Genomic DNA, 27,981 nt, shown 5'->3' with positions numbered 1-27,981 from the left:
GGAATCCTGTACTGTTCATAATCCGATCAATTCATCTCTTCTATTTACTAGAAAAATGTGATGATCACCGCTTCGAGCTGCTGATATAATTCTTTACTTAAAAACCAGTTTCGGTCGACAAACCATCATCAGCTTAGTAATAGCATTTACAGCATCATGTGACTATAAATGTCAATGTAAATGTAAAATCACGGTTAATGTGACCGCTCAATGTCATTCAATACGATCACGATGACACTCCTCGATCGACGTTAACACTCGTGGTGTCACTCGCCTTCATACATGGCAGTGGACGTTTGGAAATTCGTGACGCTACCCTAATGGTCGTCAATTGATTTAAATGTTATTCCCGGCTGACTCTTAATTCAATTACTGCCACGGGGGTAAGGAAAAAGGACACATCCTGATGATACCAGCATTATGCGTATTTATATGTTCGATTAATATGAATGGTTTGTAATGATCCAGCTATTCTATTCGAACTCTATGCTGATGTACCGACAAGGACCATTTTCGCAGATAAACATGCAAGTACGTAATGGATTTTCAGTTTCTCAATATAGTTCGTCGTACTCACACATTATACATCCGCTGTAAGAACAGTTTCATGCATTTACATTTTTGGTGTCCCACAATATTGGTTGGCTAAATATTATGACGATACGTTGTATACAACTTCCAAAGATATTGTTTATCATGTAGTCAAGACTACGTAATGAGGCCAAAATCGCGGATAAAATTGAAATGTAGTTTGTTTATTATCACTTTTCTTCTCACTAACTAAATATGAAATATGAATCGGGATTGGGGGTGATGATCCTCTCCTTCTTTCCAGTATTAAAATGGTCAATATCGTGTTCTGAATAACGCGTGTCATATGATGTCCAAATATCGACACGACCCAGGCCATCAATCCGGCACTTAAATGTCTATTCTTCGCTCTCGAAATGTTCGATGTGATTGTGTTTCACACGCAGGGTTCAATTTAACGGTGTATGCACTGTTTTTAGTATTTTAGGTCCTCGTTAATTAATATCTGGTAGTTAATAAGCGAACTATTTTCATGCCGGCGCATTGTTTGTATCAGTTACCCCCGCAACCGTCTTAATGTTCCGCGCGCACACGTTTCACAATTTCATAAAATTCAGAATTACGTAAACTATAGCTTTCTGTTGCGTAGAACGTTCGTGGGTTCCACAACCATAATAGTTTCCCAAGCGTATTTTTCCGAGCTAACACAAAGTTCGGATTATGTTGTCGGAATCATTTTCACTTCACCCGACAATAAACGTCTCTGATTACTTCGTCACACGTAATGTATTTTAAACGTGCTTCAAGAGTCCTTAAATAATCTCCTCAACGAATTTCGCAGTCGCGTACCACTTTTTCATCGACTAGCCCGATCGCGATAACTGAAGGCAGTGAGCTCAGTAATGTGTTACGTGTTCTTTTATGTGTATTAAAAAATAAACGCGCCCCTATATCTTTCTGTCCCGTTTGGTCTTTGCTACTTCGCTTTTTATTACTTTTCATTATATTGCTTCTTAGTAATACTGTGTTATTCAAGTTTGGTATTACTTTGCCCTTTTTAATTCATCCCCGATTGTAATTAATATGATGCTAATTGACACGCCTGCCCGCAAAGTACCGTTATAATCAGGAAATTGAGTCGGAGAGCGTGACGTCAAGGATTTGGAGGGAATTCTGAAATTTGGAAAGGATAGAGATTTGGTATACCTTTACACAATACGGATGGAACGAACACGGTTATTCCCAGTGTTATAACAGGCGCAAATACAGTATAAATTGCAAGAGTTGATTTTCCACTCTGCTTAATTTTAGAAACGTTAGGGGCGCAGATGGACTGCGACACTAATAAAACTTCCACGCCCGCCGATCGATGTGCAGCGGAGGCGGCGTGGCGGCGTTCCTCGGCAGCTGGCAGCGCCCGCTCCCCCACCCCGTCCACGAGCCGCCCCCGCACTCCGCCCCCGTCACGACTGCACATCCTGTTAGCGCCTCTGTTCAGCCGCGTGAACTGATGTCGCTCGCGGAGCGGCTTCAGGACCCGCGCGTGCATTTCTCTGCCAGCTCCACGTCGCAACAGTTACACGCGTTCTTCCTTCTCTGTTGTTTGCCGTAAGACGTGGGCGTCAAAGGGCGCGAGTAACCTGTGTTGGCAGCAGGTCGCAGCACTGAGGAGATCCACTAACAGCAACTTACGGCATGTCGATCAGTGGGTGTCGTCCTCCTCTGTACCGCTTTGCGTGTCATGTATCGGGGGCGGCTGTAGGAGGGTCTGCCCCTCCGCATGCAGAGCTTGTTAGTCGCCCATTAACTACACTGCCGGAAAAACAATTCTCTATCTGTTCCATCAGCCCTATCTCGTACGGATCCCACACTGCTGAGCAGTATTCAAGCAGTGGACGAACAAGTCTACTATAAACTACTTCCTTTGTTTTCGCACTGCATTTCCTTAGCATTCTTCCAACGAATCTCAGTCTGGCATCCGCTTTACCGACGATCAACAGTATATGGTCATTCCATTTTAAATCGCTCCTAATACCTACTCCCAGATAATTCACGGAATTTACTGCTTCCAGTTGCTGACCTGCTATTTTGTAGCTAAATGGTAAGGGACCTATCTTTCTATGTATTCGGAACACATTACACTTGTCTACATTGAGATTCAATTGACATTCCCTGCACAATGCGTCAATTCGCTGCAGATCCTCCTGCATTTCAGTAGAATTTTCCATTGTTACACCCTCTCGAAATACCACAGCTTCATCCCCAAAAAGTCTCTGTGAACTTCCGATGTCATCCACCAGGTCATTTATGTATATTGTGAATAGCAACGGTCCTACGACACTCCCCTGCAGGACACCTCAAATCACTCTTACTTCGGAAGACTTCTCTCAGTTGAGAATGACATCTAGGAACTCTTCAATCCAATTGCGCAATTGGTCTGATAGTCCATATGCTCTTACTTTGTTCATTAAACGACTGTGCACATCTCTTCGACGTCCCTTCTTGAAGATGGGGATGACCTGTGCCGTTTTCGAATCCTTTGGAACGCTACGCTCTTCTAGCGACCTACGGTACACCGCTGCAAGAAGGCGGGCAAGTTTCTTCGCGTACTCTGAGTGAAATCGAACTGGTATCCCATCAGGTCCAGCGGCCTTTCCTCTTTTGAGCGATTTCAATTGTTTCTCTATCCCTCTGTCGTCTATTTCGATATCTATCATTTTCTCATCTGTGCTACAATCTAGAGAAGGAACCACATAACCCGTGTAACCGCCAGAACGTTGAATGGAGGCATGCAGACGTGCATGCATAGTGTTGCACAAGCGCCGGATGTCAGTTTGTGGAATGGAATTCCAAGCCTGTTCCACCTGTTCAATACAGGGACGGTTAATACCGTTTGTGGATGACGCTGGAGTTGTCGTCGGATTACGTCCCATATGTGCTCGGTTGGAGACAGATCAGGTGATCAAGTAGGCCAAGGCAAGACGTCAAATCTCTGCAGAGCATGCTGCGTTACAAGAGCTGTGTTTAAGCCAGCGTTATACTGTTGGAAAACGCCTCGTGAAATGCTGTCTCATGAATGGCAACACAACAGATAGAATCACCAGACCGACGCATATATTTGCAGTTAGAATACGTGGTATAACCACGAGAGTGCTCCTGCCGTCACACGATATCACACTCTAGACCGTAACTCGAGGCGTAGGTGCGGTGTATCTAGCACATAGACAGGTTGGTTGCACGCCCTCAACTAGCCTCCTTCCAACCGACACACGGCCATCGTTGGCACCGACCCAGAACGAGCTTTCATGAGAAAATACAACAGACCTCGACGCTGCCCTCTAGTGAGCTCCTGCTTGACGCCACTGGTCGCAAACCGTGGTTCTTTGGCGTCTGTAGAATGCACGCTACAGGGCGTCTGGCACACAGCTGCCCTATTTGTAACAGCTTGATATGTCACTGCGGCTCGAACTGCTGCTGCAGGTGCAGTAGCATGCGCCAAAGTCATACGCGGAACACGGCGGTTTTCCGTGTCAGTAGTGCCACCTGGCCTGCCGGAGCCCGCTTCTTTTGTGACCGTTGAGTCTCGCGATCACCGCAGCGAGCAGTCATGTACGGCGGCAACATTCCTGCCAAGATGGTTGGTTGGGACAGGGGACCAAACAGCCAGGCCATCGCAGCGATCTAGAGAAATCATGGAAAACCTACGTCAGGATTGCCGGTCGTCCCCACGAATGCGTGTCCAGTGTCCTGCTAAGTCGTTCTGCAATATAGCACAAGGAATATTCAGCATCTCGTAGCGCTATTACACGACCTCCTTAGAACTCGGTGAAGTGTTGATAATGACGTCTTTGTCACCTCACTCTCGAATAACGTCAACTCGCCACGTCCAATCTCAAAGGTAACTAGCTCACGACCGTTAAAACGTGTATTTAAAGCAAACCTGGTTTGGATCCTGATAGTGGCGCATCTAGCCCCACTCTTATGCGACTCTTAATGCGGCTAGCGATCGTTCGGATCGTGCCTTGATGAAAGAACCCGACAATACCCGAGAACAGCGACCAGTGCTATTGGCAAGATAATTCTAAAGTGTACTGAAATCGGAGACGCAGTTTCTGAATGACAGCTTTGAACTTAATGATTTGCCTTTTCTTAGCGTCTTCTGTAAAGTACTTGTTTGGTTTCATTCTCTTCTCCTTTCCCTTGTGCCCTCGTCCCGCATCGGAGTACGTTCAGTACGGTTAGCAACGCGTTCACATGGTTAATTTAATGCGTAGCCGGATGCCCTCCCTGCTCCAACTCTCTAAGTGTTGTGTTATTCGTGTGACAGCGATGTAAAGTTTTCTAAGTGCTTGCGAAACGCGTAACCGAAGTGGGGCTCGGGTATCACCCCCGCATTCAGCTAGCAGGATGTGGGAAACCGCCTAAAAACCGCGTCCAGACTGGCTGGCACACCGAGCCTCATCGTCAGTCCAGTTCGTGGACTCGATCCGAGGTCAGCACACCTCCCCTCCCGGAAGTGGCGCAGTAATACGCACGGGTATCCCAGAGAGTTGATGCCTGTATTTGTGTTGCGAATAAAAATTGCAAACTTGTTATGTGAAACGTTTATTGAAAGTGTGAACTACCACCTCCCAAAATATCAACTATTCCTCCCGAAACGCCCTCTATGAACACGAATAGAGATGTTTTTTTTTCACTATATACATACGAGTATACGTAGACAATATATTCAGTCGGATCTTGGTAAGATTTAAAAGAAGTAAGCAAGAAGACCCGGGTTCGAGTCCCGGCTGCGGCACAAATTTTAATTGATTTAGTCTGCTTCGATCATATTTGATCATTATCGTAAGATAATAACGAGACGGGAGTCTCAAAGGACACATCTAATTATAAGATCTGAGAAGATCACCATATGGTACAGCAGACGTCCCGCTACGTACAATGCTGGGTAGGTCGCCAATACCGGCGAGCCCTGGCAATAGTGACGATATTAAGGGAAAATGAATTAAAGTTTGTGTTGGGGAGGGAACTCGACCTAGGTAGTTCGTGCAGCTATGTCTGCCATAGTGCCTCGGTGGTGTAGTGGTAGCATATCTGCCTAGTAAGCAAGAAGACCCGGGTTCGAGTCCCGGCTGCGGCACAAATTTTAATCGATTTAGTCTGCTTCGATCATATTTGAGATTTAAAAGAGGTGTAAAGATTGGCAACTCGCTCTAAATGTTCAGGAAAGCAAAATTGGGAACTTGAAAACGAAAAAAACGTAGTATCCTATGACCATAAGATCAATCAATCACAGTTGTCGTCAGCCAACTCCTACAAATGCCTGGGTGTCAACACTTCATAGGAATATGAAATAGAACAAAAAAATGGCTCAAATAGCTCTGAGCACTGTGGCCAACATCTGTGGTGATCAGTCCCCTAGAACTTAGAACTACTTAAACCTAACTAACCTATGGACATCACAGACATCCATCCCCGAGGCAGGGTTCGAACCTGCGACCGTAGTGGTCGCGCAGTTCCATACTGAAGCGCCTAGAGCCGCTTGGCCACAGCGGCCGGCCTATGAAGTAGAACTATCGCACATTCTCAGTCGTAGGTAAAACAAGTAGCAGACTTCGGTTTACTTGTAGACTACCAGTGAAATGCAATCAGTCTACAAAGGCGATTGCTTACAAATCACTTACGCTACCCATCGTATAATACTACTCGAACGTATAGGACCCATACCGATTACGACTGAGAGGCAATACTGAAATTGTGCATCCAACGGCAACACGAATTGTCACGAGTTGTTTGAGCGCTGCGAAAGTGTGAGAAGAATGCTGAAGAATATCAACTGGCAGACGGTTGAAGATGGGCGAAAATTATCGCGTTGAAGATGACGTACAATTTAAAGATCCGGCTTTAAGCCACGAATCTAGGAAGATAGCACGAGCCCCTAGTTTTTGTTCCAGCAGAGCTGGCGAAGACAAGATGAAACTAATTACTACGTGGAGAGGCTTTTACACGATCGTTCTTCCCGTGCTCCACACGTGAACGGAACGTGGAAAACCCTAATAAGCGGTACAGCGGTAAGTGCAGAGAATGGATGTGCATGTAGATGTCCACGTCGTTATCACGGCCTGAGCTGGTGGTCTTCGTGGGAGGGGAGGCGGCTATCGACTGTGGCGGCGGGCCCCCAGCAGCGCCGGAGGCGGAAGGCGGCCCGCCGTGTCAAGGACGCAGAGAGGGGTCGGGGTGGGCGCGCCGCGGGGTCACGGCCGCCCCGGACCTCTGCCGCCACGTGTGCCACGTGTCCACTTCAGGAGGGGTGGGGCCGCCAGGCGGCGAGTTTTGGCGTTGCGCGTCATAATGGGAGCAACACACAAGGAAGTACAAGACACCTCTACTGGATATGTCGATCTAGCAAAAGCGTTCGGAAATGCAAAATGGTGCATGATGCTTGCAATTCTACATCTACGTCATACTCCGTAACTCACCTACAGGGTGGTCCATTGATCGTGACTTGGACAAATGTCTCACGAAATAAGCGTCTAACGAAAAAACTACAAAGAACGAAACTTGTCTAGCTGGAAGGGGGAAACCAGATGGCGCTATTGTTGACCCACTAGATGGCGCTGCCATAGGTCAAACGGATATAAACTGCGATTTTTAAAAATAGGAACCCCCATTTTTTATTTCATATTCTTCTACTACGTAAAGAAATATGAATGCTTCAGTTGGACCACATTTCTCGCTTTGTGATAAATGGCGCATTAATAGTCACAAACGTACAAGTACGTGGTATCACGTAACATTCCGCCAGTGCGGACGGTATTCGCTTCGTAATACATTTCCCCTTTTAAAATGAACCGTTTATCAAAATGCCCAACGGGTGTGTGCTATGATGATGCCCAAGTAGGTGTTTCAGCTGCTGTCGCGGCTAATCCGCACATCAGTAGCAGACAAATTGCGCGAGAATCGGGAATCTCAAAAAAGTCGGTGTTGAGAATGCTAAATCAACATCGTTTGCACCCGTACCGTATTTCTATACACCAGGAATTCCATGCGAACGACTTTGAACGTCGTGTACAGTTCTGCCACTGGGCACAACAGAAATTACGGGACGATGACAGATTTTTGCACGCGTTTTATTTAGCGACGAAGCGTCATTCACCAACAGCGGTAATGTAAACCGGCATAATATGCACTATTGGGCAATGCAACATCCACGATGGCTGCCACAAGTGGAACATCAGCGACCTTGGCGGGTTAATGCATGGTGCGGCATTATGCGAGGAAGGATAATTGGCCCCCATTTTATCGAAGGCAATCTAAATGGTGCAATGTATGCTGATTTCCTACGTAATGTTCTACCGATGTTACTACAAGATGTTTCATTGCATGACAGAATGGCGATGTACTTGCAACATGATGGATGTATGACACATAGCTCGCGTGTGTTTGAAGCGGTATTGAATAGCATATTTCATGACAGGTCGATTGGTCGTCGAAGCACCATACAATGGCCCGCACGTTCACCGGATCTGACGTCCCCGGATTTCTTTCTGTGAGGAAAGTTGAAGGACATTTGCTATCGTGATCCACCGACAGCGCCTGACAACATGCGGCAGCGCATTGTCAGTGCATGTGCCAACATTACGGAAGGCGAACTACTCACTGTTGAGAGGAATGTCGTTACACGTATTGCCAATGCATTGAGGTTGACGGACATCATTTTGGGCATTTATTAGATTAATGTGGTATTTACAGGCAATCACGCTGTAACAGCATGCGTTCTCAGAAATGATAAGTTCACAAAGGTACATATATAACATTGGAACAACCGAAATAAACTGTTCAAACGTACGTACGTTGTATTTTAATTTAAAACACCTACCTGTTACCAAATGTTCGTCTAAAATTGTGAGCCATATGTTTGTGACTATTACAGCGCCATGTATCACAAAGCGAAAAAAGTGGTCCAACTATATCATTCATATTTCTTTACGTACTACACGGTTATGTAATAAAAATGGGGGTTCCTATTTAAAAAAAAACGCAGTTGATATCCGTTTTACCTACGGCAGCGTCATCTAACGGGCCAATCATAGCGCCATCTGGTTTCCCCCTTTAAGCTAGATGAGTTTCATTCTTTGTAGTTTTTTCATTTGATGCTTATTTCGTGAGATATTTGGCCCGGTCACTATCAATGGACCACCCTGTATAGTGTGTGATGGAAGGTACATCTGGTACCACTAACAGGTCCCAATACCCTGTTCCACTAGCGCATGCGAAGAACTATTGCCCGTAAGCCTCGGTATTGCAATGATTTGTCGAATTGTCCTAAAGGGCACGGCAGCTTTCCTTCTTGATCCTCCCCTAATGCGTCCTTGGGCTCCGTCTCTAGGGTCATCGTTGCCGACGGGACGTTAAACACTAATCTTCTCCCTCCATCTCCTCCTCCAATTTTCTCGTCAAGATTAGACGAGAAGTGTGTGGGATAAAGTAATATGTTCCCCGAATCTTCCTAAAAGTACTTTCTCGAAATTTCGATAGTAGACCCCTTCGTGCTACACAACGCCTCTCTTGTAACGTCTGCCAATAGAGTCTGATGATGAGGATGTTTTGTTTATGGGGCTCTCAACGACGCGGTCATCAGAGCCCGTACAAAATCCCAATTTTTACGCAGTCCATTTTTTTTCACTAGTCCGATCTAGCCATTGTGACGAATGAAGATTATGAAGTGATGAGGACAACACAAGCACCAAGTCCCCGTGCAGAGGAAATCCCCAACCCGGCCGGGAATCGAATCCGGGCCCCCGTGAGGCAGCAACGCTAGCCACTATACCACGAGCTACAGACCATCGAGCCTGTTGAGCTTCACGCCGACTAAACGATCCGCTGAAGAAACGCGCCGCTCTTCGTTGGATCATCTCTATCTCTTATATCACTCCTACGAATCGCAGACTGGTAAACAACACCCACTAATCGGTCGAACGAGCGCCTTATAAGCCACTAACTTCGTGGATGAGTTACATTTCCTTAAGATTGTTACTATGAATCTCAGTCTGGCATCTGCGGCACAAACGTGACATTCAAAATTGGGTGCCAATCATTGAAACAAAGGCGTATTTCGTTGCGGCGGAATCTTCTCATGAAATTTTAATCACCAACTTTTTCATCCGACTCCGACTTCATTTTGTAGGAGACGTTCTACGAAGGGAGAAATGAACATCATAATTAGATAAGAGAAATCGGATCTCGCACGGAGAGATTTAACTGTACGTTGTTTCCGCGCAGTGTTCGAGAGGATCCAGGCGCTTTTGTAAACTGCAGAGTAATCATGTAGTTGCAGATGTAGATGTAGATGCTTTTCCTTGTATTTGTTTTGTATGTCATTTCACTTAACATAGGTCTGAATAGTTACCCTAAATATTTTGCGGTAGATACTGTTTCCAGCAGTTACTCAAAGGTCAAAGGTGTCCGCCTTGAGGGTTCCTCGTTGCCTACTCACCTTCCGACTCCCATGTTCGGTCTCAGGGAGGATGCACTCCCCGGGAAGCACTAGGTCGATGCTGGGGATGTCACTGATGAAGCAAGAGGCTGGCCCCGACATCGACCAGCAGAATCGTACCATACGGGCATACAGGTCCTTTCAGTAATCTAAGAATTTTTAACATGTTGCAGCCATGTCAGCAACTGCGATAAATTAAAGTGTCAAAAATCCGCCTCAGTTGTGAAATGTTACTGGTCTTCACCCAGGTTTCAGCTAGAGTAATCTAACCTTCTTCAGAAGCATGAAATAAACTAATACATGCCAGAATAAGGCACGGTCAGACATTAAAAGCCCCGGCCCCACTTCGTGGAAAGCGGTCGGTTAGCCGCGGACGCTACGTTGGAACGAAGTGGGGCTGTTCCTGAACCAAGTAACGTAGCTTGACACGGTACCACGGTACTTTAGCTTTTTATATCTGACTGTGCCTTATTCTGGCATGTATTAGTTTATTTCATGCTTCTGAAGAAGGCTACATTACTCTATATGAAACCTGGGTAAAGACCGGTAACATTTCAAACTGAGGCGGATTTTTGACATCTTTCCTCCCAGTAAGGTGGCGTAAGGCCGCCTCTCTGAACGGAGATTATGTTGAGAAGTAGGATTTTATAGCTAAGTGAGTGGAGAATAATGTGCTGTATGGAATACCGAATAAAACCAATCTGCTTGCAGAAAAATGTGTTGCACTACTTACTGAACACCCTTCGTAGTATTTTGTAAACAATGTCCTTTGCAGAATTATTTCATTTCCCTACTATTCTAGTAATGAACCAACCCCTACTTCTTACCTCACCTACGACTGAGTGAATATAATCATTCCATTTCATATCCCTACTAACTGCATTTGTACAAGCAACAGATTCCAAAAATGACTCATTTAAGTTGTACTGACAACATTTGCGTGTTTTAGTTTTGTGAAGTGCACAATTTGACCCCTTCTTTTGATGCCTTTGTGATGGAGGCCAGAACCGCGACGCCCAGCCTTGAAATAACGCGGCCGAGGAAAATTGTTCGGACAGAACGTCAGTCAAAATGGAAACGGAAAGGCCTCAGCGGGTGGCCTAAAGGGCGTTAGTGAAACCAGTCCTATCCTTGGAGCGTCGATTCCCACAAATTTTGCAGCAGAAAAGAGGAAGTTGTACTCCGATGAGCACCGCGATGAGGCTCTTGACGGCCTTTGACACTATTTATACCTCGTGGACGATTCAAAATTAACCTCTACAGAGGCGACCTGTGAACCAGTCCTATGAGCGCATAGGCAGGTAACCCTTCGTCAGTCTTTCGATTTCAGTTGCCTGCCTTCGGGCGCCTAGGACTACTTTGCCAGTTGCCTCTGTAAAGGCACATTTTTAAGGTGGGAGGATGCCACCGTGCCGTTTGGCTAACCTGGGGTCTTAGAGCGATGCTCTGCCGTTTTATAGACGCCAGTATGCGTGCAGTAGACCCCCGTGATGACGCCACAGCAGGACGTGAAGCAGAAGGAGTGAAGAAGCATAAGCACCCTTTCTTTGCTGCTTCCTATCACTTACTATTCTCGACGAATGGTTGTGACCGGACCCTAGTGGTTCTAAGGTGTACGCGCGGACAAAAATTGCGGTCGCTGTGCACTCCAAAGGAGTGAGATCACGTTCAGTGGGTTTGCAGCCCCCTGATGCTCGTCGAGAAGGGTCGAATCCCTCAGGAGGAATCACCAGAGTCAAAGGGTGTCAGGAAAGCCGTCCTCTTACTCATCGCTTTCGACCGCGAAATGTGTGGGAATCGATGCCCGAAGGAAAGACGTTCTTTCATTGACGTCCTTTATGCTGGCACCTGATTCCTTTCCCTATCGATTCTAAACGACAGCGTGTCCGAAATAAAAAGACGCTAGGCGTCATGGTTCTGACCTCAATCGCGGTAGTGAAATGTTGGTAATAAGGCCTGTGAAGGTCCTCCCATCATATGATACGTCTACGATGGTACTGGATAGAATTGTGGTGAAATATTGCGCAGACGGGACGTCATTAACGCATCTCACACGTCACCCGAACTTCTGAGTGCTGGGCTTTTCCCCGCACGTGTCCACACCTCGCTGTTTAAAGCGTCCCCGAGCCCTCTGGCGACGTCTCAGGACGACACGGTTTTGCGCGAATACAGAGGAAGGAATGGACATCTTCCACCCAAATTCCAAACTTCTGTGTCGAAATGGGTGTCAATTACGGCGTTTCGAGAAGAGGTCCTTTAATTCCGTTGCGTAGTGTAATTGTTACAATTTCCAGTGACTGATTGCTAATCGTGTAAGTGAATAACAATGGACAATTCCACCAATTTAGGAGCAATACGTTGCACTTATTTGCGTTGCAAGTTCCTGACCCCAGCGCCGATTAACTGCAGATCTCTCCAGATTTTTTTTATGGACGCCAGACGTAAGCTCTGTATGCAATTGTAAATTGCAAGGAAAATTCCCACTGTAGGTCAGTACCACGTGTTGGACTTCCCGTTGCAGTCAGAACGTGTGAAGCACGGAAAGACGGACCACCTTGTGCTAGCTGTAATCAGTCTGATCTTATGTTCGCGATCCGTGCTCGAGCGACACGCAGGGGGCTCAAGTATATTCTTATATCGCCCGGTTAGTGCCTGTTCTCGAAAGACACTTAAGACGTCCAACATCAAGTGTCTGACAGCCTAGTCTTTTCAACAAAATAGCTCAAATGGCTCTGAGCACTATGGGAATTGTGGTGTCACCGCCAGACACCACACTTGCTAGGTGGTAGCCTTTAAATCGGCCGCGGTCCGGTAGTTTACGTCGGACCCGCGTGTCGCCACTATCAGTGATTGCAGACCGAGCGCCGCCACACGGCAGGTCTAGAGAGACTTCCTAGCACTCGCCCCAGTTGTACAGCCGACTTTGCTAGCGATGGTTCACTGACTTCTACGCTCTCATTTGCCGAGACTATAGTTAGCATAGCCTTCAGCTACGTTATTTGCTACGACCTAGCAAGGCGCCATTATCAGTTACTACTGATATGGTGAATCATGTAATGTCAAGAGCGACGTTCGTCATTAATGGATTAAAGTTAAGTATTCCACCAGCTACGTCCGTTGTTTCTAAATTCTAATTTCCTTGTTCTGTTCCAGACCTCACGCCAGCCTGCGTGAGAGGCCTTAACTGCTGTGGTCATCAGTCCCGTAGAACTTAGAACTACTTAAACCTAACTAACCTAAAGACATCATACACATCCATGCCCGAGGCAGGATTCGAACCTGTGACCGTAGCGGTCGCCCGGTTCCAGACTGTAGCGCCTAAAACCGCTCGGCCATCTCGGTCGGCCTTTTCAACATTTCGGTCATCTGTCCAGTGGGTGCTAACAAATCCGTGACCTGTTCAATAGCCTCTGGATCCAACGCACATGAGCAGTATTCTAGAATTAGTCGCATGGTGTGTTTGATAAGTAGTCTCCTTTGTACACTGCCAGAGAAACATATAGCACCCTTACGGACAAGGTTATTTTATTGACAAATGAAGTGACAGGTAGTTCATTTCTGAAGGAGAATATGATAGCAAATTCAGACCAAATGAAACAGCTGTGTCACGGTAAAGGGAGCCCAGTTAGTGGCATTGTTACAGAGTAACCTCCTATGCCGTAGAAGGAGGCGTAGGCGTGTATTCTCGCAGGAAAATGGTCTTAAAGCTCCCGAATGAAACCATGCCATACATTATCCCAAGCGGCTTGCGACTTTCGTTGCGATTTGGCAATGATGCTTGGCTGGGGAACGACTAAGTTTCTACTTCATCGCATTTAATTGGCGACATGTCTGCTGGCGCTGCCGACCACGGCCTTGTCAGCAACCGGACGTAAATTTCTTTCGATGTCCTACCCAGAAAGCACATCGCCTCTCTGTTGAAGAAATGGCCGCGTAGCGGGGGAAACTAACCTGTACCACGTAGTGTTCTTTATTTTGCGTCTCTCTCCACCCCTAGGAGCTCAGCAGGATGTTCCGATGTTCCATATCCTGTTCACTGGCTAGTCGCTGTTCTGTTCTGCCAAATATCAGGTAAGCTGATAGTGGGGCAAATGAAGGACCCGAATTGGGAATAAATGGGAAAGACTCGCCATTTTTGCCACACTCCTTACAATCACAGTAAATCTCCCGAAAACCTAGGCCGAAACCGCCATATTCGCTTATTTCTGGGGAAAAAATGCCCCACGATGACAGGTGACAGTTGCCACAGCTGGGTGGCATCCGTGGAATGGGGACCCCATAGGACTGCGTGAGGTTGGGTGTAAGCGACGCTGCGTGATCTTCAAGACTTCCTGTGTCCAACGTCGCTAGCCTCTTATTTAGTCATAGTGTCTGTTCTTGCCGAACATTTCACAACGCACTTTGCCATTTTATCCTTCTACCTCCCAAGCACGTATTTGGTCAGTGGCAAACGTGCACTAATGTTTAATTGTGTACTGCTTCAAGACATACAACAAGCCTATTGATGAATAGGAATTCTTTAAAGGCCTGCACTCGTCTCGCGAGACGGCCCCAGGCTCTGGTCCGATTCACAATTACAATATGTAACACCTCAATGAAGGCCATAAATGCCGCATCCTCATAGTTTAAAACCGTATCTCGCTTAGATCTTAACTCCCATTGCACTAGCGTGGAACCACCTATAGCCCAGTTTCTAAGTTGCTATCCAAATCTCTCGAGAGGACTGTGACCCATCTCCTCTATTGATTTTTTCAAACATTACGCCTTTGTCCACCTACCAGTCTGGCTTCTGCGACAGTCAATCAACAACCGCCTGCCTAGTCCATTTACAGACGGCAATCTGACAGGGTTTTGTTGAGAACCACCATCAAGCCGCTTGTCTTTTTTGAAGCATAAAGCATACGATACTGCCTGGCGCCATCACGTCCTGTTTTTATCCGCAGTTTTTTGTCTCCATCGTTTTCCTCTGGGTCACGAATCATATGGGAATCCTTGGGAATGAACTAGCTGATCGTTTAGCCAGAGAAGCAACCACGAGGTCGATATTGGCAATGAGGGTGGCATGCACTCATTTGCGAGGACAGTTGTTATTTGTGATCCATTGGAACTGGAGCAGAGAATGTTGAGCCCTCCAATAAACTGTACACAATCAACAAGTCCTTTGTTCTCCGGCGTCTCTGCTACCGTTTGCCCATTGTTTAAGGCCGACTTCCTATAGGTCGCAATCTTTTGACAGACGTTTTTCAGCTGTCCAACACCGACAGCCTCCCCCTCCCCAAACACACATACACCTCCCTCGCTGAGGATAGCTCACATTCTCGCGTATTATCCACTCCTTGCCGCACTCCGACAGAAATGGACTCTTACGGAGCCCAAAGCTCAATATTTGTTGATGAATACAGGATACTAGGGTAGGTTTTACGCTTTCTCCAATACAATGCTGTTTATTCCCAGAATTATTGTTTCATAATTTATTTATTTATATGCTATCATATCTCTGATTTCCTACGTCGATACAAAACTTAAGAACGAAGGTAGCTTTCGCACGATATGCCACTGTCACGCAACACAGCCCGATGAAACTTCGACCATATGTAGACACAATTGCTACAGTATTACAGAAATCAACTGAAAGACCTAGGTAATGACACGAACAGAGATGACTTATTCAAAGATAACTGAACCGAAGTAGCCGCGATACGTGATGGTCCCCTGGACAATAAAGAAGGAGGGATATGGTTCTTAATAGCGCGCGCGCTCGCGTGTGTGTGTGTGTGTGTGTGTGTGTGTGTGTGTGTGTGTGTGTGTGTGTGGTCACCGCGGACACCAATGCTTTCTCTGCAAAGTACTCCGATGCTGGCCACGAGGTGACAAAGAATTTTACTGGATGGTCACCGATGCATGTGGACATGGAGTACGTCAGTACGTCTGCGCCTCCCCCCTCCTCCATCCCATCCTCCCGCCTCAGGGCATTTCACACGCAATCGATGGGATTTAAGTTGGGGGAACAGACAGGCCAGTCCATTCGGTCTTTTCAAGGGCCCCTCCGCCTGTGTTGCTCGATGTACTCGCACAGTGCCAAGACCGAATGCACATGGGGACGAAGTATGGTGCCACAATAAAGTTGGTCGTTAAATGTACCGTGTACACCCTCCCAACATTATGCATCCCCACACTGTAACACCTGTCCGGCCGGGGTGACCGAGCGGCTCTAGGCGCTACAGTCTGGAACTGCGCGACCGCTACGGTCGCAGGTTCGAGTCCTGCGCCGGGCATGGATTTGTGTGATGTCCTTAGGCTAGATAGGTTTAAGTAGTTTTAAGTTCTAGGCGACTGATGACCTCAGCAGTTAAGTCCCATAGTGCTCAGAGCCATTTCACTGTAACACCTGGGCCACCAGAACGACTTGCCTACTGTCATACCGATAGACTAGTGGTCCACATGGAAGAAAGTGGGACACGTAGTACTCCAATAATGGTAACAAAGCCGACGGTTGTATTTGAAACTACCGTCATTTATTGTTTTTAATGCGTGCTACCAGTTTTGAAACGACATGGTGTCACCTTCAGGCCCCGAACGTAACCTGCTGTCCACAATCGTTTGCATGGGCAATGAACAGAATCGTATGCAGCGGGAGAAAATTAACTGGATTCCTTATCTTCCCTGGTTGTTGCCACAGAAGGTACGTAATTCAGTTAATTTTGGCCCGCTGCATAAGACTCTGTTGATAGCACTTGCAAGCAATTGTGGATGGCAGGTCACGTTCGTGGCCTGAAGATGATACGAAACTGGTAGCATGTATTAAAAAGAATAAACGACGGTAGATTCAAATACAACAGCTGGTTTTGTTGCCATTATTCAAGTTCATACCGAGAGAAATGGGAACACATAATACACCCATGAACATTGTCGAAAGCGATCGTTTTAGTGGTCCACATGTTATGATGTGGGGAGGCATAATATGGAATGGGCGTACTAGCCTCCAAGGTTGAGGAATCATACGCACAATACCAGTCTTCCAGTCCTGTACACTCAGATTTCGGCAGGGACACTTCTGTAAGGGATACCTCAGATCTCTTGCTGAATCCCGCAGGGAGCCTCCACTGTTCCAACTGGGTACCTTGCATTCATTAGCTTTCGCGTCGTTTCCTGATTTCTGGCACACTCTTAGGTCTCCGTCTCCTTTTATTTGCACTGACCTCCCGTCCGTGCGGTTTGAAGAGAGTTTCTTACGTCGGTGCTTCGCACCCATTTCGTTGCTCGTGGAAAGGGTACCTATCAGCGCATATGAGCAGCGAGGAGGCCTCATCTGCCTCTGACCTCCTTGCCGGTCCAGTTTAGTGCCTCCTTTTTGCATTTCCTGTAATTGCTTGAACGTTTAGCACTGCCAATGTTCTGGAATTCTCTGCCCTTCGATTTTCCGTACGCCATGCTAATATGGTGTCTTTTACTTCTGGTCAGCGACGGCGTTCTCCATGAACTTATTCTGAGAGTGATAGCTTCATATTTTCTTCCCTTAATTTAAGTAAAATCAGAACAGTTTTGGTATGCTTTTCTGGCGTTGCAATTCCACTTCATACAGAACTTCTTCCGGAGAAAGCCTCACGGAGGTTCTGTTATCGCCCACCGACACATCGCGATCAGAAAAAACCTAGTGCTCTATTACACACAGTCATATGAAAAATAGGTATAAAGAAAAAAAAAGAAAGTAAACTGATGATTATTTCAGTAGTAATCGTTATTACTTTTAATACATTTATCCCACTGTGAGACAAGATGGCCAGTGGATTCATGTTTGTGGTTGCCTAGGTACCTCTTCATACGAAGCAAATCGACGGACATCAGTGCAATTGTTCAGGGCTCCAAAATGGAAATTTCTTGGGGAGAAATTGGGACTGTATGGAAAAAGTATAAGGGCTTCTCAGCGAAACTTCTTCAACGTACCACAAACAACCTTGGTAACATTTGAGCCCGCCCCCATCCCCCGCACCCTCTCTTGTTTCGACCACGCTGCAAAAGTTTCGTAGTGAAGCAGTTATACATCTTCCATACAGTCCAAATTTCTACCCCTGCAATTGCCATATTTTTGAAGCCCTGAAAAAAAATCATGTCTGTCGGTTTGCTTTGGACGAAGAAGTGCACACCTGAGTAAAATAATGGTTCTGTTTGCCGCGCGTTCTACGGCGCCTTGTCACGGTCCGTGCGACTCCCCCCGTCGGAGGTTCGAGGCCTCCCTCGAGCATGAGTGTGTGTGTGCTGTCCTTGGCGTAAGTTAGTTTAAGTTAGATTAAGAAGTGTGTAGGCTTCGGCACCGATGACCTCAGCAGTTTGGTCCCATGAGACCTTACCACAAATTTCCAAATTTCCATGGTTCTGTAAGCAACCGCAAATATTTTTCCATGAATGCACTGACCGTCTTGTCTCACAGTGGGATGAATGTATTAACAGATATGGTGATTAATTTTGAAATAATGTGTACTTTACTTTTTCCACCTGTCTCGTTTTATTTCACTGTCGCTTATACAAGCCACATCAGTTAATTTTACCCCTATAAGAGCAACGCACCAAGTTCTGTTAGCTATGAATGCTTATTAGATGTACTGAACGAGAGTGATGGTAATGATACCGACGTCAGTACAGAAGACGTTAATCTCAAATTGCTCGTAATTGTCAAAGAGAGGGAGTGTAACGCCCACATCATACCGCTACGAAATAACCTAGCATTCGCCTAGAATGCGGGACAATTTTGTTGGTCAGGGAAGAACGTCAGATGGAGGTTAGGGATTTAAAACTTCCTGGCAGATTGAAACTGTGTGCCGGGCCGAGGCTCGAACTCCGGACCTTTGCCTTCAGCGAGCAAATGCTCTACCAACTGAGCTACCCAAGCACGAGGTACTGGCAGATGTAAAATTGTGAGAACGGGGCGTGAGTCGTGCTGGGGTAGCTCAGTTGGTAGAGAACTTGCCCGCGAACGGCAAAGGTCCCGGGTTCGGGTCTCGTCCCGGCACACAGTTTTAATCTGCCAGGAAGTTTCATATCAGCGCACACTCCGCTGCAGAGTGAGCCTTGGGGTTCACCGTGGTTTCATCGTGGGAATTTATAATGACATTCAGCAGTGGTTTCAACGTAAAGTCAAGATGCACAAGCTGAATTAAAAGTAACAAAACTGTATGTCCAGTGCCACACAATACAAAAGTCTAACCTGCAGGGGATGGAGTGATGCGGAAACATTAACAGACTTCTACAAGGGTTAGGCACAGTGGTGCGGCCTTGCGACTTCACGAGAATTTCACGAACTGTAGCTGTCCAGTTTCCTGGTTGTTATCAACAGAGTCGACACGCACAGAGAATGATGTAAGCAAACACGCACGCAAGCCTAACAAAGAGGAACAGAAGTAAGGGTGTGACCTTTAGCCTGCTCCACTGCACGCAGCCTTTTAATTTCAGCCGGTGACTCGCTCCCCGCTGCTTTACGAAGGCCGATAAAGCGAAGCTTAAATAAACGGCGGGAAATAACCGTGCCTGCTGGCGCTGCTGCTATTAGGAGTGCGACTGCGGCACACGCCCTCCTCCTCCACCTCCGCTCCGGCTGATTAATTCGCAACACCTGCGGGCCATGGCTAGCGGGGTGGACCTCTGTGCTCTGGCCCCGTCGCCACCTGTACTCACTTTCAAACCGCTGCAGGTGAGTACAGAGTACGCCACGAAGCGCACCAACCGTATCTGGTAATAGATGAGCGAAGTTAAAAGGGGGCTGCAGCAGCGGCAGCCGCAGGCGAGTCAAGTGCTGTGCTCTGCGAATGACGCAGGCCACCGCTGTGTTACAGGGTGCGGCAGCCTGACACTGTGTGCAAATGGTTAACACAGCAGTGCTCACGCAGCAAAAAGCCTTTCCACGCCGGCGGCCGCCGAACTGTTTCATTTTTCTTCTTTAGCGCCAGCAGTGCTATATATGTCCGGATAACGACATGCTTATTAGAACAGATGCACCGACATTGCTGCTGATAATAACTAACCTTTATTCACTATAGACTGTTTCAGCATTTACCGCTATTGTCAACAATGTCTAGACCGATGTGATGTCCATATTACGTCGTTAGTTAAAACTGTCACGGTTTTAATAAGACTAAAAATTATACAAATGCATTGAAAATAAAATGTTAGTTACAGCATGAGAGCAGTCTGATAATTCCACTGTCAAAAAGTGTCACACCATAATTAACATTTTATTTTCTCACTAATCACATAATCTTTCACAAGATGCAAAACTTTAATCTATGTATGTGGTGTCTCTTTTTTCGAACATGTGTAAGACAGGCACCATTTTGATCCAGTGGCCCCTATGAATTAAGGCAAAAAGGAGTTACAGACATTCGCTGTATTGGGGAGAAGGTGGGGTCTAGGCCGGCGTCGCCACAAACTACCAGTCCAAAACGGCGGCGATCACGTTATCCAAGATGGCGGCCGGGACGTCATCTGCAGACGTCATCCAAAATGGCGGCTTTGGACGGGAAGTATGAATTTTGGCTACCTCAAATAACCTAACCCCCCCCCCCCCCCACACACACACACACACGCACGCATACCACGGCCAAAAAATGGTGAGATGTTCAAAATCCATCAGCAAAATGGCAGGAATATGGGTCATTTGGGCTACCTCCACTAACCCAAGTCATCTGACCGCCACCTCTTCCTAGGGACTGACGGGAAAATGACTCGGCCTGTGCTGATTGTAAGTCTTTATTTTGCATGCAGTCTTTATTTAAACAATTAGAGGCACTACCACCATCCAATGTGTTCGCCAAGAGGACCAGAGTCCAACTGACCTAGTACACAGTACCACCACCAGATGGTGCTGTCGTCCATCCCAATATGGTGGTTACGGATGGGGGAAATGGCAGCAAACTCTGCATTCACCACGAGGGTCGAGTCCTAGTACACAGTACCACCACAAGAGGGTGCTCACATCCCTCCCATGACGTAATCCAAGATGGCGCTTAGGGGTGTAGGGAAATGGCGGCAAAATGACTCAGCCTGTACTGGGCTACGGGAAGGAGTGTACTTTATTTATCTTGGAACAATTTATTTGGGGACGGATTTCACATAGTTTATTTATTACACTGATACAAAACACATGCTCTGACATGCTTGAGATCACGCCACACAGCCTACATGCTTGATATCACGCCACACAGCCTACACGCCTGCAAACTACTCGAAAATTACCGAAACAATGCATTTTAAACGCTCTGCAGGCACGAAAACAACTTCTAAATCACTGAAATAATGCACTACACAGACATGCAACTACTCGTAAATAATGCAGTACATTGATATGCAGACACGAAATCACATTGTAAGTAGCATACAGACCAGCAAACTACTTGAAAATCACCGAAATAATACTGTACACTGATGTGGACACCTGAAAACTACTCGTAAATCACTGAAATAATGGATATCTAACGCTCTGCCCACACGCCCACAAAGCTTAAACAGCCGAAATCAATGCACTGCGTGAACACTCTTTGCACTTAAAAATCGCTTTCCAACTATTCTCAATCGCAACATATCAGAGGCTCCAACATACGCGCTCGTTGACACTACCGAGAGCCACAACTGCTGCCTTGCCAACTACAAGTGTCCATTACGGTCCTGCAAGCATGAGGCGGTGGCATCCCTTGCATACGTGAGACCTGAGAAATTCCTGTCGAAAATACATGTTCACCTAGGCACTATTGCTGATTCGATGTTGCATAGCTGCAGTGTGGGTCTTGCGCCGATAGAGATGTTTAAATAGCAGCTAAGGATTGCAATGTTCTACTGACATCACATACCTCCAAGACGCGCTCACACTGATGCCATATGCAAAACGCATCTCGGCACATGTGTTCACCATTGCTGACATCACAGATTGGGCCGGTTTTTCTCCATCTCGATCCTAACAGGACATGTGAGATACATCCAGCCGAGCACACATGGCTGATGCATCGCCTCAAAACATGTCTGGCTACTCACCAACTAAAAGGTTCTCAACATTATAATGACGTCACATGGCTATGTACAATAAGAGCCAAGTCGACCTCTTGGAAATTGTATGTCTTCCCAGAAATAGTTAATGGTGGCTTTTGTAGGAGCTTTTATGAAGTCTCAGCATGTCTGCATGGAAACCTGTTTACGAAAATAGCCCTGAATAGCGCCTAATGCATTCAGCCTGGTGGTTTTAACGTGACACCCGTCCATCACATGTTGCCCGTCCTGGAAAACTTTAAATCTTCCTTTCGGCAAACATCTTCAAAACGCCAACGTTCTCATCACTATGTAGAGGCTCTCACTTGCCGGCACAAAGGATGTCTTGTGCAATGAATGGAGTATAATTATTGGTTCTTATTGAATTTAAGCGGCGAATTACTAATTCCACCAGAGTAAAAACACTGTGCGCCTTTCTTATTTTCTTTCTGCAGACGAGACTTTCAGTGGCAAAAAGCTATTTGGCATTGATCACCGTATTGCTCCGACATTTAAGCCTTGGAATGTGGCCTACAGGTCGTGAAATATGCAAAGACTCTTATTCAATTGCACTGCTGTGCCACTGAGGACAGGAGCTTGAAAATTAGAGCGTGAAACCTATCTCCAACCCAGCAATATATCACCACATACCGTGTTGATATGGTAAACATTCAATTCGTATACTGCACCATACAAAAATCGCCCCTTTTATGTCATTTGTATAGCTATCGACCACCAGACACTTGTACATATACCACAAAGACAGACAGCACCATATATGCTCCTTGCAGCACCAGATAATTTCCTGCAGCCGACCATCACAAGTCATCAATTTGCTAATGTGTGACCAGAGTGTCCTCAGCAGACCAATGTCACTCTCAGAACTGTTCTACAAATTTGGGTTCATTTCCCCTTGGCACAAACGCGATACTGTTTCTGGTCCGGACCTGTATGCTTGCTTTCTTTTCTACACCCATCTTCAGATCCTGCGATTACAACAACAGATGTATCTTCGCATGGTTTGCCATAGTATTATACCATTTTGGCGGTACTTCTCGATGTCAAGCACACAGCATCTAACCGATCACTCGCGCAACGTAATTCTGAAGATGTAGACTGTAAATTATTTCTCTACTAACGCGAAACTTTAGCGAGGTGGAGCGTGCTGTAAACCACGGAGTAACTAGAAACTTAATATTTGTACAAAACGACCTTTAGAGGAGAACTATAAAAAATAGAGGAAAATGATATTTCCACTCACGAATACCGATGTCTGTGATGTAGCAAATTCCAAATCACCCCTACAATTTACAAAGTCAAATAAGGTCTTTCTCATATCTAGAGAACCAGCAAACGTCTTTCACCTGCTAGATGCACACTCCACAATCGATGTTCCCTGAACTAAATCAAGGCGCCAAATGTGCAGAAGCAGTCAACCGGACAATTTACATAAGAGGGAATTATGGCCCAACACAAACACACGTCCATATAGAATCTTCTCAATTTTCCACGCAATCATGAAAGCTATCCAACACATACTAGGTATTAATTCGCTATTGCGCTGTCTTTAGAACGCCGTTAAGTCAGCTACATTACTACTCTCCGACATGTCTCTGCATTCAGATGGCTCCTACAGTTAATCGGATACGTGTATCATTCTCGCCACAGATCACCAACGCTGCACGCTAAGCACGCATAGACAGAATAGTCCTAGGAAATAAACCGGCCTCATATATATTTTTCCTTGTGCTTGCAACGATTGCAGTCACAGCTCAACAACATTCGACAATGAGCCAAGTATTTGAAATACACATTGCTGATGGCTTTGGCTCTGGAAATAGAAATATCAGTACCATTCTTATGACTTGACATACTTCTCCCCTTGCTATCACAGTACTCCACGTCAAATCCATGCCTTCCTCAAGGCTGGACATAGTCATTTCCTTTGCACATGTTTGAACACAAACACATACTTTATAAGCCTGATGCTCAAGGCGAACCTATCATGCATCCCGTACTACTAAGTGTAATACTTCTTCAATAACCGATTCCTGGCGATACGAAATAATACTGACCTAAAATCAACGATTGGTGGACATGTCTCATAAGTTTTTCTTGCGAGTGCTACCACCCTGTCTTAGAAGAGAGGTATAATCGTCTTACAAACTGCTGTATATTTTTAAAAAAAAGGGCAACCATATTACCATCATAAACGGTCTTGGTTCTACAGGTGCACTCAAGTATCTATGTTAAAAGCTACACCAGCTTTATACATCCACATATAACCGTTTCTTGTTCTTCTTAACCACATCACAACACTTTCAACTCTTATACTATACACCACTAAGGGGTGCTAATCTCTTCGACATGGGTGCATCTTCAGAAATATTGTGTACTTGTATGGGCAAGGACTTAGCTAGCTCCATACATTCACAAGATATGAAATGTAGCAGCCTACTTTTGGTCGGTTGCAGATTAAATCGGTAACAATGATGCAGTGCGGGTTGGTCAATGACAGTGTGAGGGGGTCTTTCAGTCTCTAATTTTACCCAAAGACTGGAAGAATGCACAGTGACTCCAGGAGCATAGAAAGAGGTCATAAATTAAGCATTATGTTTGAGGTGTTAGATAAATGTAGAGCACTGTGTGGTATACTTTGTTGATGTATGTGTTTGACAATTAATAATTAATGCACGTAGTGCACAGTCACCTATCTACATTTGCGATGATACTCGCAAAGTAGAGAGGGGGCGGTTTAGCTATGATACTGAAATTGGGAAAAATCCTGTTGCAGCATTGCTCGGTGTTGAAATTACAGTAAAATTGCTAAATCTGTTTATACTATCAACTGTGGTGCTTATTATTAGAGTACATCGATGGTGTCCTTTCCACCTCATCCATCCACTGGTATGCTGTTGGTTACAACATAATGATTGACTGACATTGCTTGTTTGAGTTGGAGAAAGAAATCTGGTGGTGGGACAATACCTTCTGTGGACGGATAGCACGAAAATAAAGATCGTGTACATGACTGAAATATGAGGAAACAGTCGTAATTGAATGCAGAGCCATCAGGTATTCCGCAACCGTCAGATGAGTTTGAATGTAGAGCTCGTGAATCACCTTGGGACTGTTGTTTGTAAACTCTCCACGATGCCGCCAAACTCTTCCAGTTTCCTTACGTTGTAATTGACTTTTATTTAAAATCACCCAATGTGTGTGGTGTGTTATGATAGCAGCAGTAACAATATGGTTTACAGTGTGCAACGTCTAGTTTTCTGCGAGAGGCAATGGATCAGAATGTGTTTAGAAACTGACACAGACCTCGAAGTCGTGGTGGAAAGACAAAATGTTTGGCAGTGTACAAAGCGAGTTGCAACAGAAAAAAAAGCAATGTTTCATACAATGAGACAGGATCGCAGGGTGCATGTCTTGCGACTTACCGTATAGTCTGTGGGATATGGTCATCCTCCTACAGTACAGGTGTGCAGTGGATCGGTACCTGTGTATTTAATAGGATCGTCACTTGTGCTCGACACCAGCATGCATGCATAATTTGTTTTCGATATATGCAAGGAGAGAGATGCGATAAAAATCTTATTGAGTTCTCTATCGGATGAAGTTAGTGGAGCTTTTATAGTTCATAATTTGTCTCTTGTGGGTGGAACAGAATAACGATGATAGAATATTGGGGTAATAGATGTGAATGGGCGCTGAGGGATGTGGACCTGTAGTACCTGCTTGTACTTTGGAGAAGCACCACAATGCAGTAGCAAAATCGACATCCTTCCCCCAGTTCCTCATGTTGCAGGACCAGGCTCCGTTTCCATCGAATGATCAAAACACAGTTCTGTCACAGTAACTTAGCTTTGCCTTTTTCTACATGGGTTGCAGATCACATGTTCAAAGCTGCAGGGACGGTAGCACAGAGTCGGAGGGGTAGTTGCAAGATGCGTAGGGGCTACCATAAACCATGTTGGAACTTCAGTGTAGGTTCGAGAAAGTGGGTCCATTTCGAGGTATGAGAGTTCCACAAATATGATTCACTAGTGGCTGTAATCATTACAGGACGTCTCCACAGTATTCAGTGCAGGTATGTGGTTGAATGGAAAGACTTGATTCCAAATCATAGACATCATTTCTGACAAAAGTGTACCACTAGAGATGTGAAAAGCTAGTACACAATTCTTACGACCTAAATAATCACACCATCTACCACTGTTTGTGGCCCTTCTCAATCAATCATCGCCTATAACTCAGTGGATATATCGCAAAACCTCTGACATGGCATCAAGACAGAATGTGTTACAAATACTGGAGAAATATCTAGTGGCGGCGGCGTGTGGGAGTTGCAAATACCGGTTTCAACCATGCTCCTTAGCCGAATAATTTCAAAATTCGGTAATTGTATTATGCGGGTGCACCATTGGTAACGTGTAGACGCACTTGTGGTGTGATAATATATGCTCCGGCAATCATTGTCTATAATTAGTGTCACGGTATTTGTCTGTAAATACGACATCATTTGTAGGTAATGCCATATGTGGATTTATAAAGATGGTACAGCTTTTAACTTGGATACTTGTGTGTACCTGTAGAACCAAACACCTTATGACGGCAATATGGTTGTGACTTTTTTAACATACAGCGTTTTATAAGAAGATTACGCCTCTCTTTCTAAGACACGGTAGTAGCACTTGCAGGAAAAACTTATGACACATGTCCTCCCAACGTTGATTTTAGGTCAGTATTATTTCGTATCGCCAGTAATCGGTTATTGAAGAAGTGTTACACTTAGTAGTAGGGGATGCATGATAGGTTCGCCTTGATCATCAGGCTTATAAAGTATGTGTTTGTCTTCAAACGTGTGCAAAGGAAATAACTATGCCCAGCCTTAAGGAAGGCATGGATTTGACGTGGAGTACTGTGATAGCAAAGGGAGAAGTATGTCAAGTCATAAGAATGGTACTGATATTCCTATTTCCAGACCTACAGCCTTCAATAGGGTGTATTTCTGATACATTGCTCATTGTTGAATGTCTTTAAACTTAGACCGCAATCGTAATATTTAGTTGTAAGCTTAGGGACAAAATATATATGAGGTCGGTTTTTTTCCTAGGCATGCAGTGTCGGTAACCTCTGGCGGGAAAGATTCACGTTTCCCATTAACTGTTGGAGCCGTCCAAATGTAGAGACCTGTAGGAGTGTAGGAAAGTACCTCACTTTATCATGTTGTCCTCAAGACAGCGCAATAGCGAATTAATACCTAGTATGTGTTGGATAGCTTTCATGATTGCGTGGAAAATTGAGAAGATTCTATATGGACGCGTGTTTGTGCTGGACCATAATTCCCTCTTATGTAAATTGTCCGGTTGACTGCTTCTGCACATTTGGCGCCTTGATTTAGTTCAGGGAACATCGATTGTGGAGTGTGCATCTAGCAGGTGAAAGACGTTTGCTGGTTCTCTAGATATGAGAAAGACCTTATTTGACTTTGTAAATTGTAGGGGTGATTTGGAATTTGCTACATCACAGACATCGGTATTCGTGAGTGGAAATATCATTTTCCTCTATTTTTTATAGTTCTCCTCTAAAGGTCGTTTTGTACAAATATTAAGTTTCTAGTTACTCCGTGGTTTACAGCACGCTCCACCTCGCTAAAGTTTCGCGTTAGTAGAGAAATAATTTACAGTCTACATCTTCAGAATTACGTTGCGCGAGTGATCGGTTAGATGCTGTGTGCTTGACATCGAGAAGTACCGCCAAAATGGTATAATACTATGGCAAACCATGCGAAGATACATCTGTTGTTGTAATCGCAGGATCTGAAGATGGGTGTAGAAAAGAAAGCAAGCATACAGGTCCGGACCAGAAACAGTATCGCGTTTGTGCCAAGGGGAAATGAACCCAAATTTGTAGAACAGTTCTGAGAGTGACATTGGTCT

General features: G+C 45.5%; 1 protein-coding gene and 1 non-coding gene across 6 annotated transcripts in view; one reads left to right on the top strand and one right to left on the bottom strand.

Moving 5' to 3' along the window:
• LOC126319460 (calcium-binding protein E63-1) overlaps window positions 1-27,981 on the bottom strand; it is a 575,661-nt gene that overhangs the window by 333,210 nt on the left and 214,470 nt on the right. The window lies entirely within an intron of this gene.
• Trnat-agu (transfer RNA threonine (anticodon AGU)) lies at window positions 5,600-5,671 on the top strand. The gene has a single exon. It is a non-coding gene; the product is annotated as a tRNA-Thr (tRNA).

The sequence above is a fragment of the Schistocerca gregaria genome, chromosome 1 (genome assembly GCF_023897955.1).
Source record: "Schistocerca gregaria isolate iqSchGreg1 chromosome 1, iqSchGreg1.2, whole genome shotgun sequence".
In the NCBI taxonomy this organism is placed as follows: Eukaryota; Metazoa; Arthropoda; class Insecta; order Orthoptera; family Acrididae; genus Schistocerca; species Schistocerca gregaria.
This window is presented reverse-complemented; position numbering and strand designations above follow the sequence as displayed.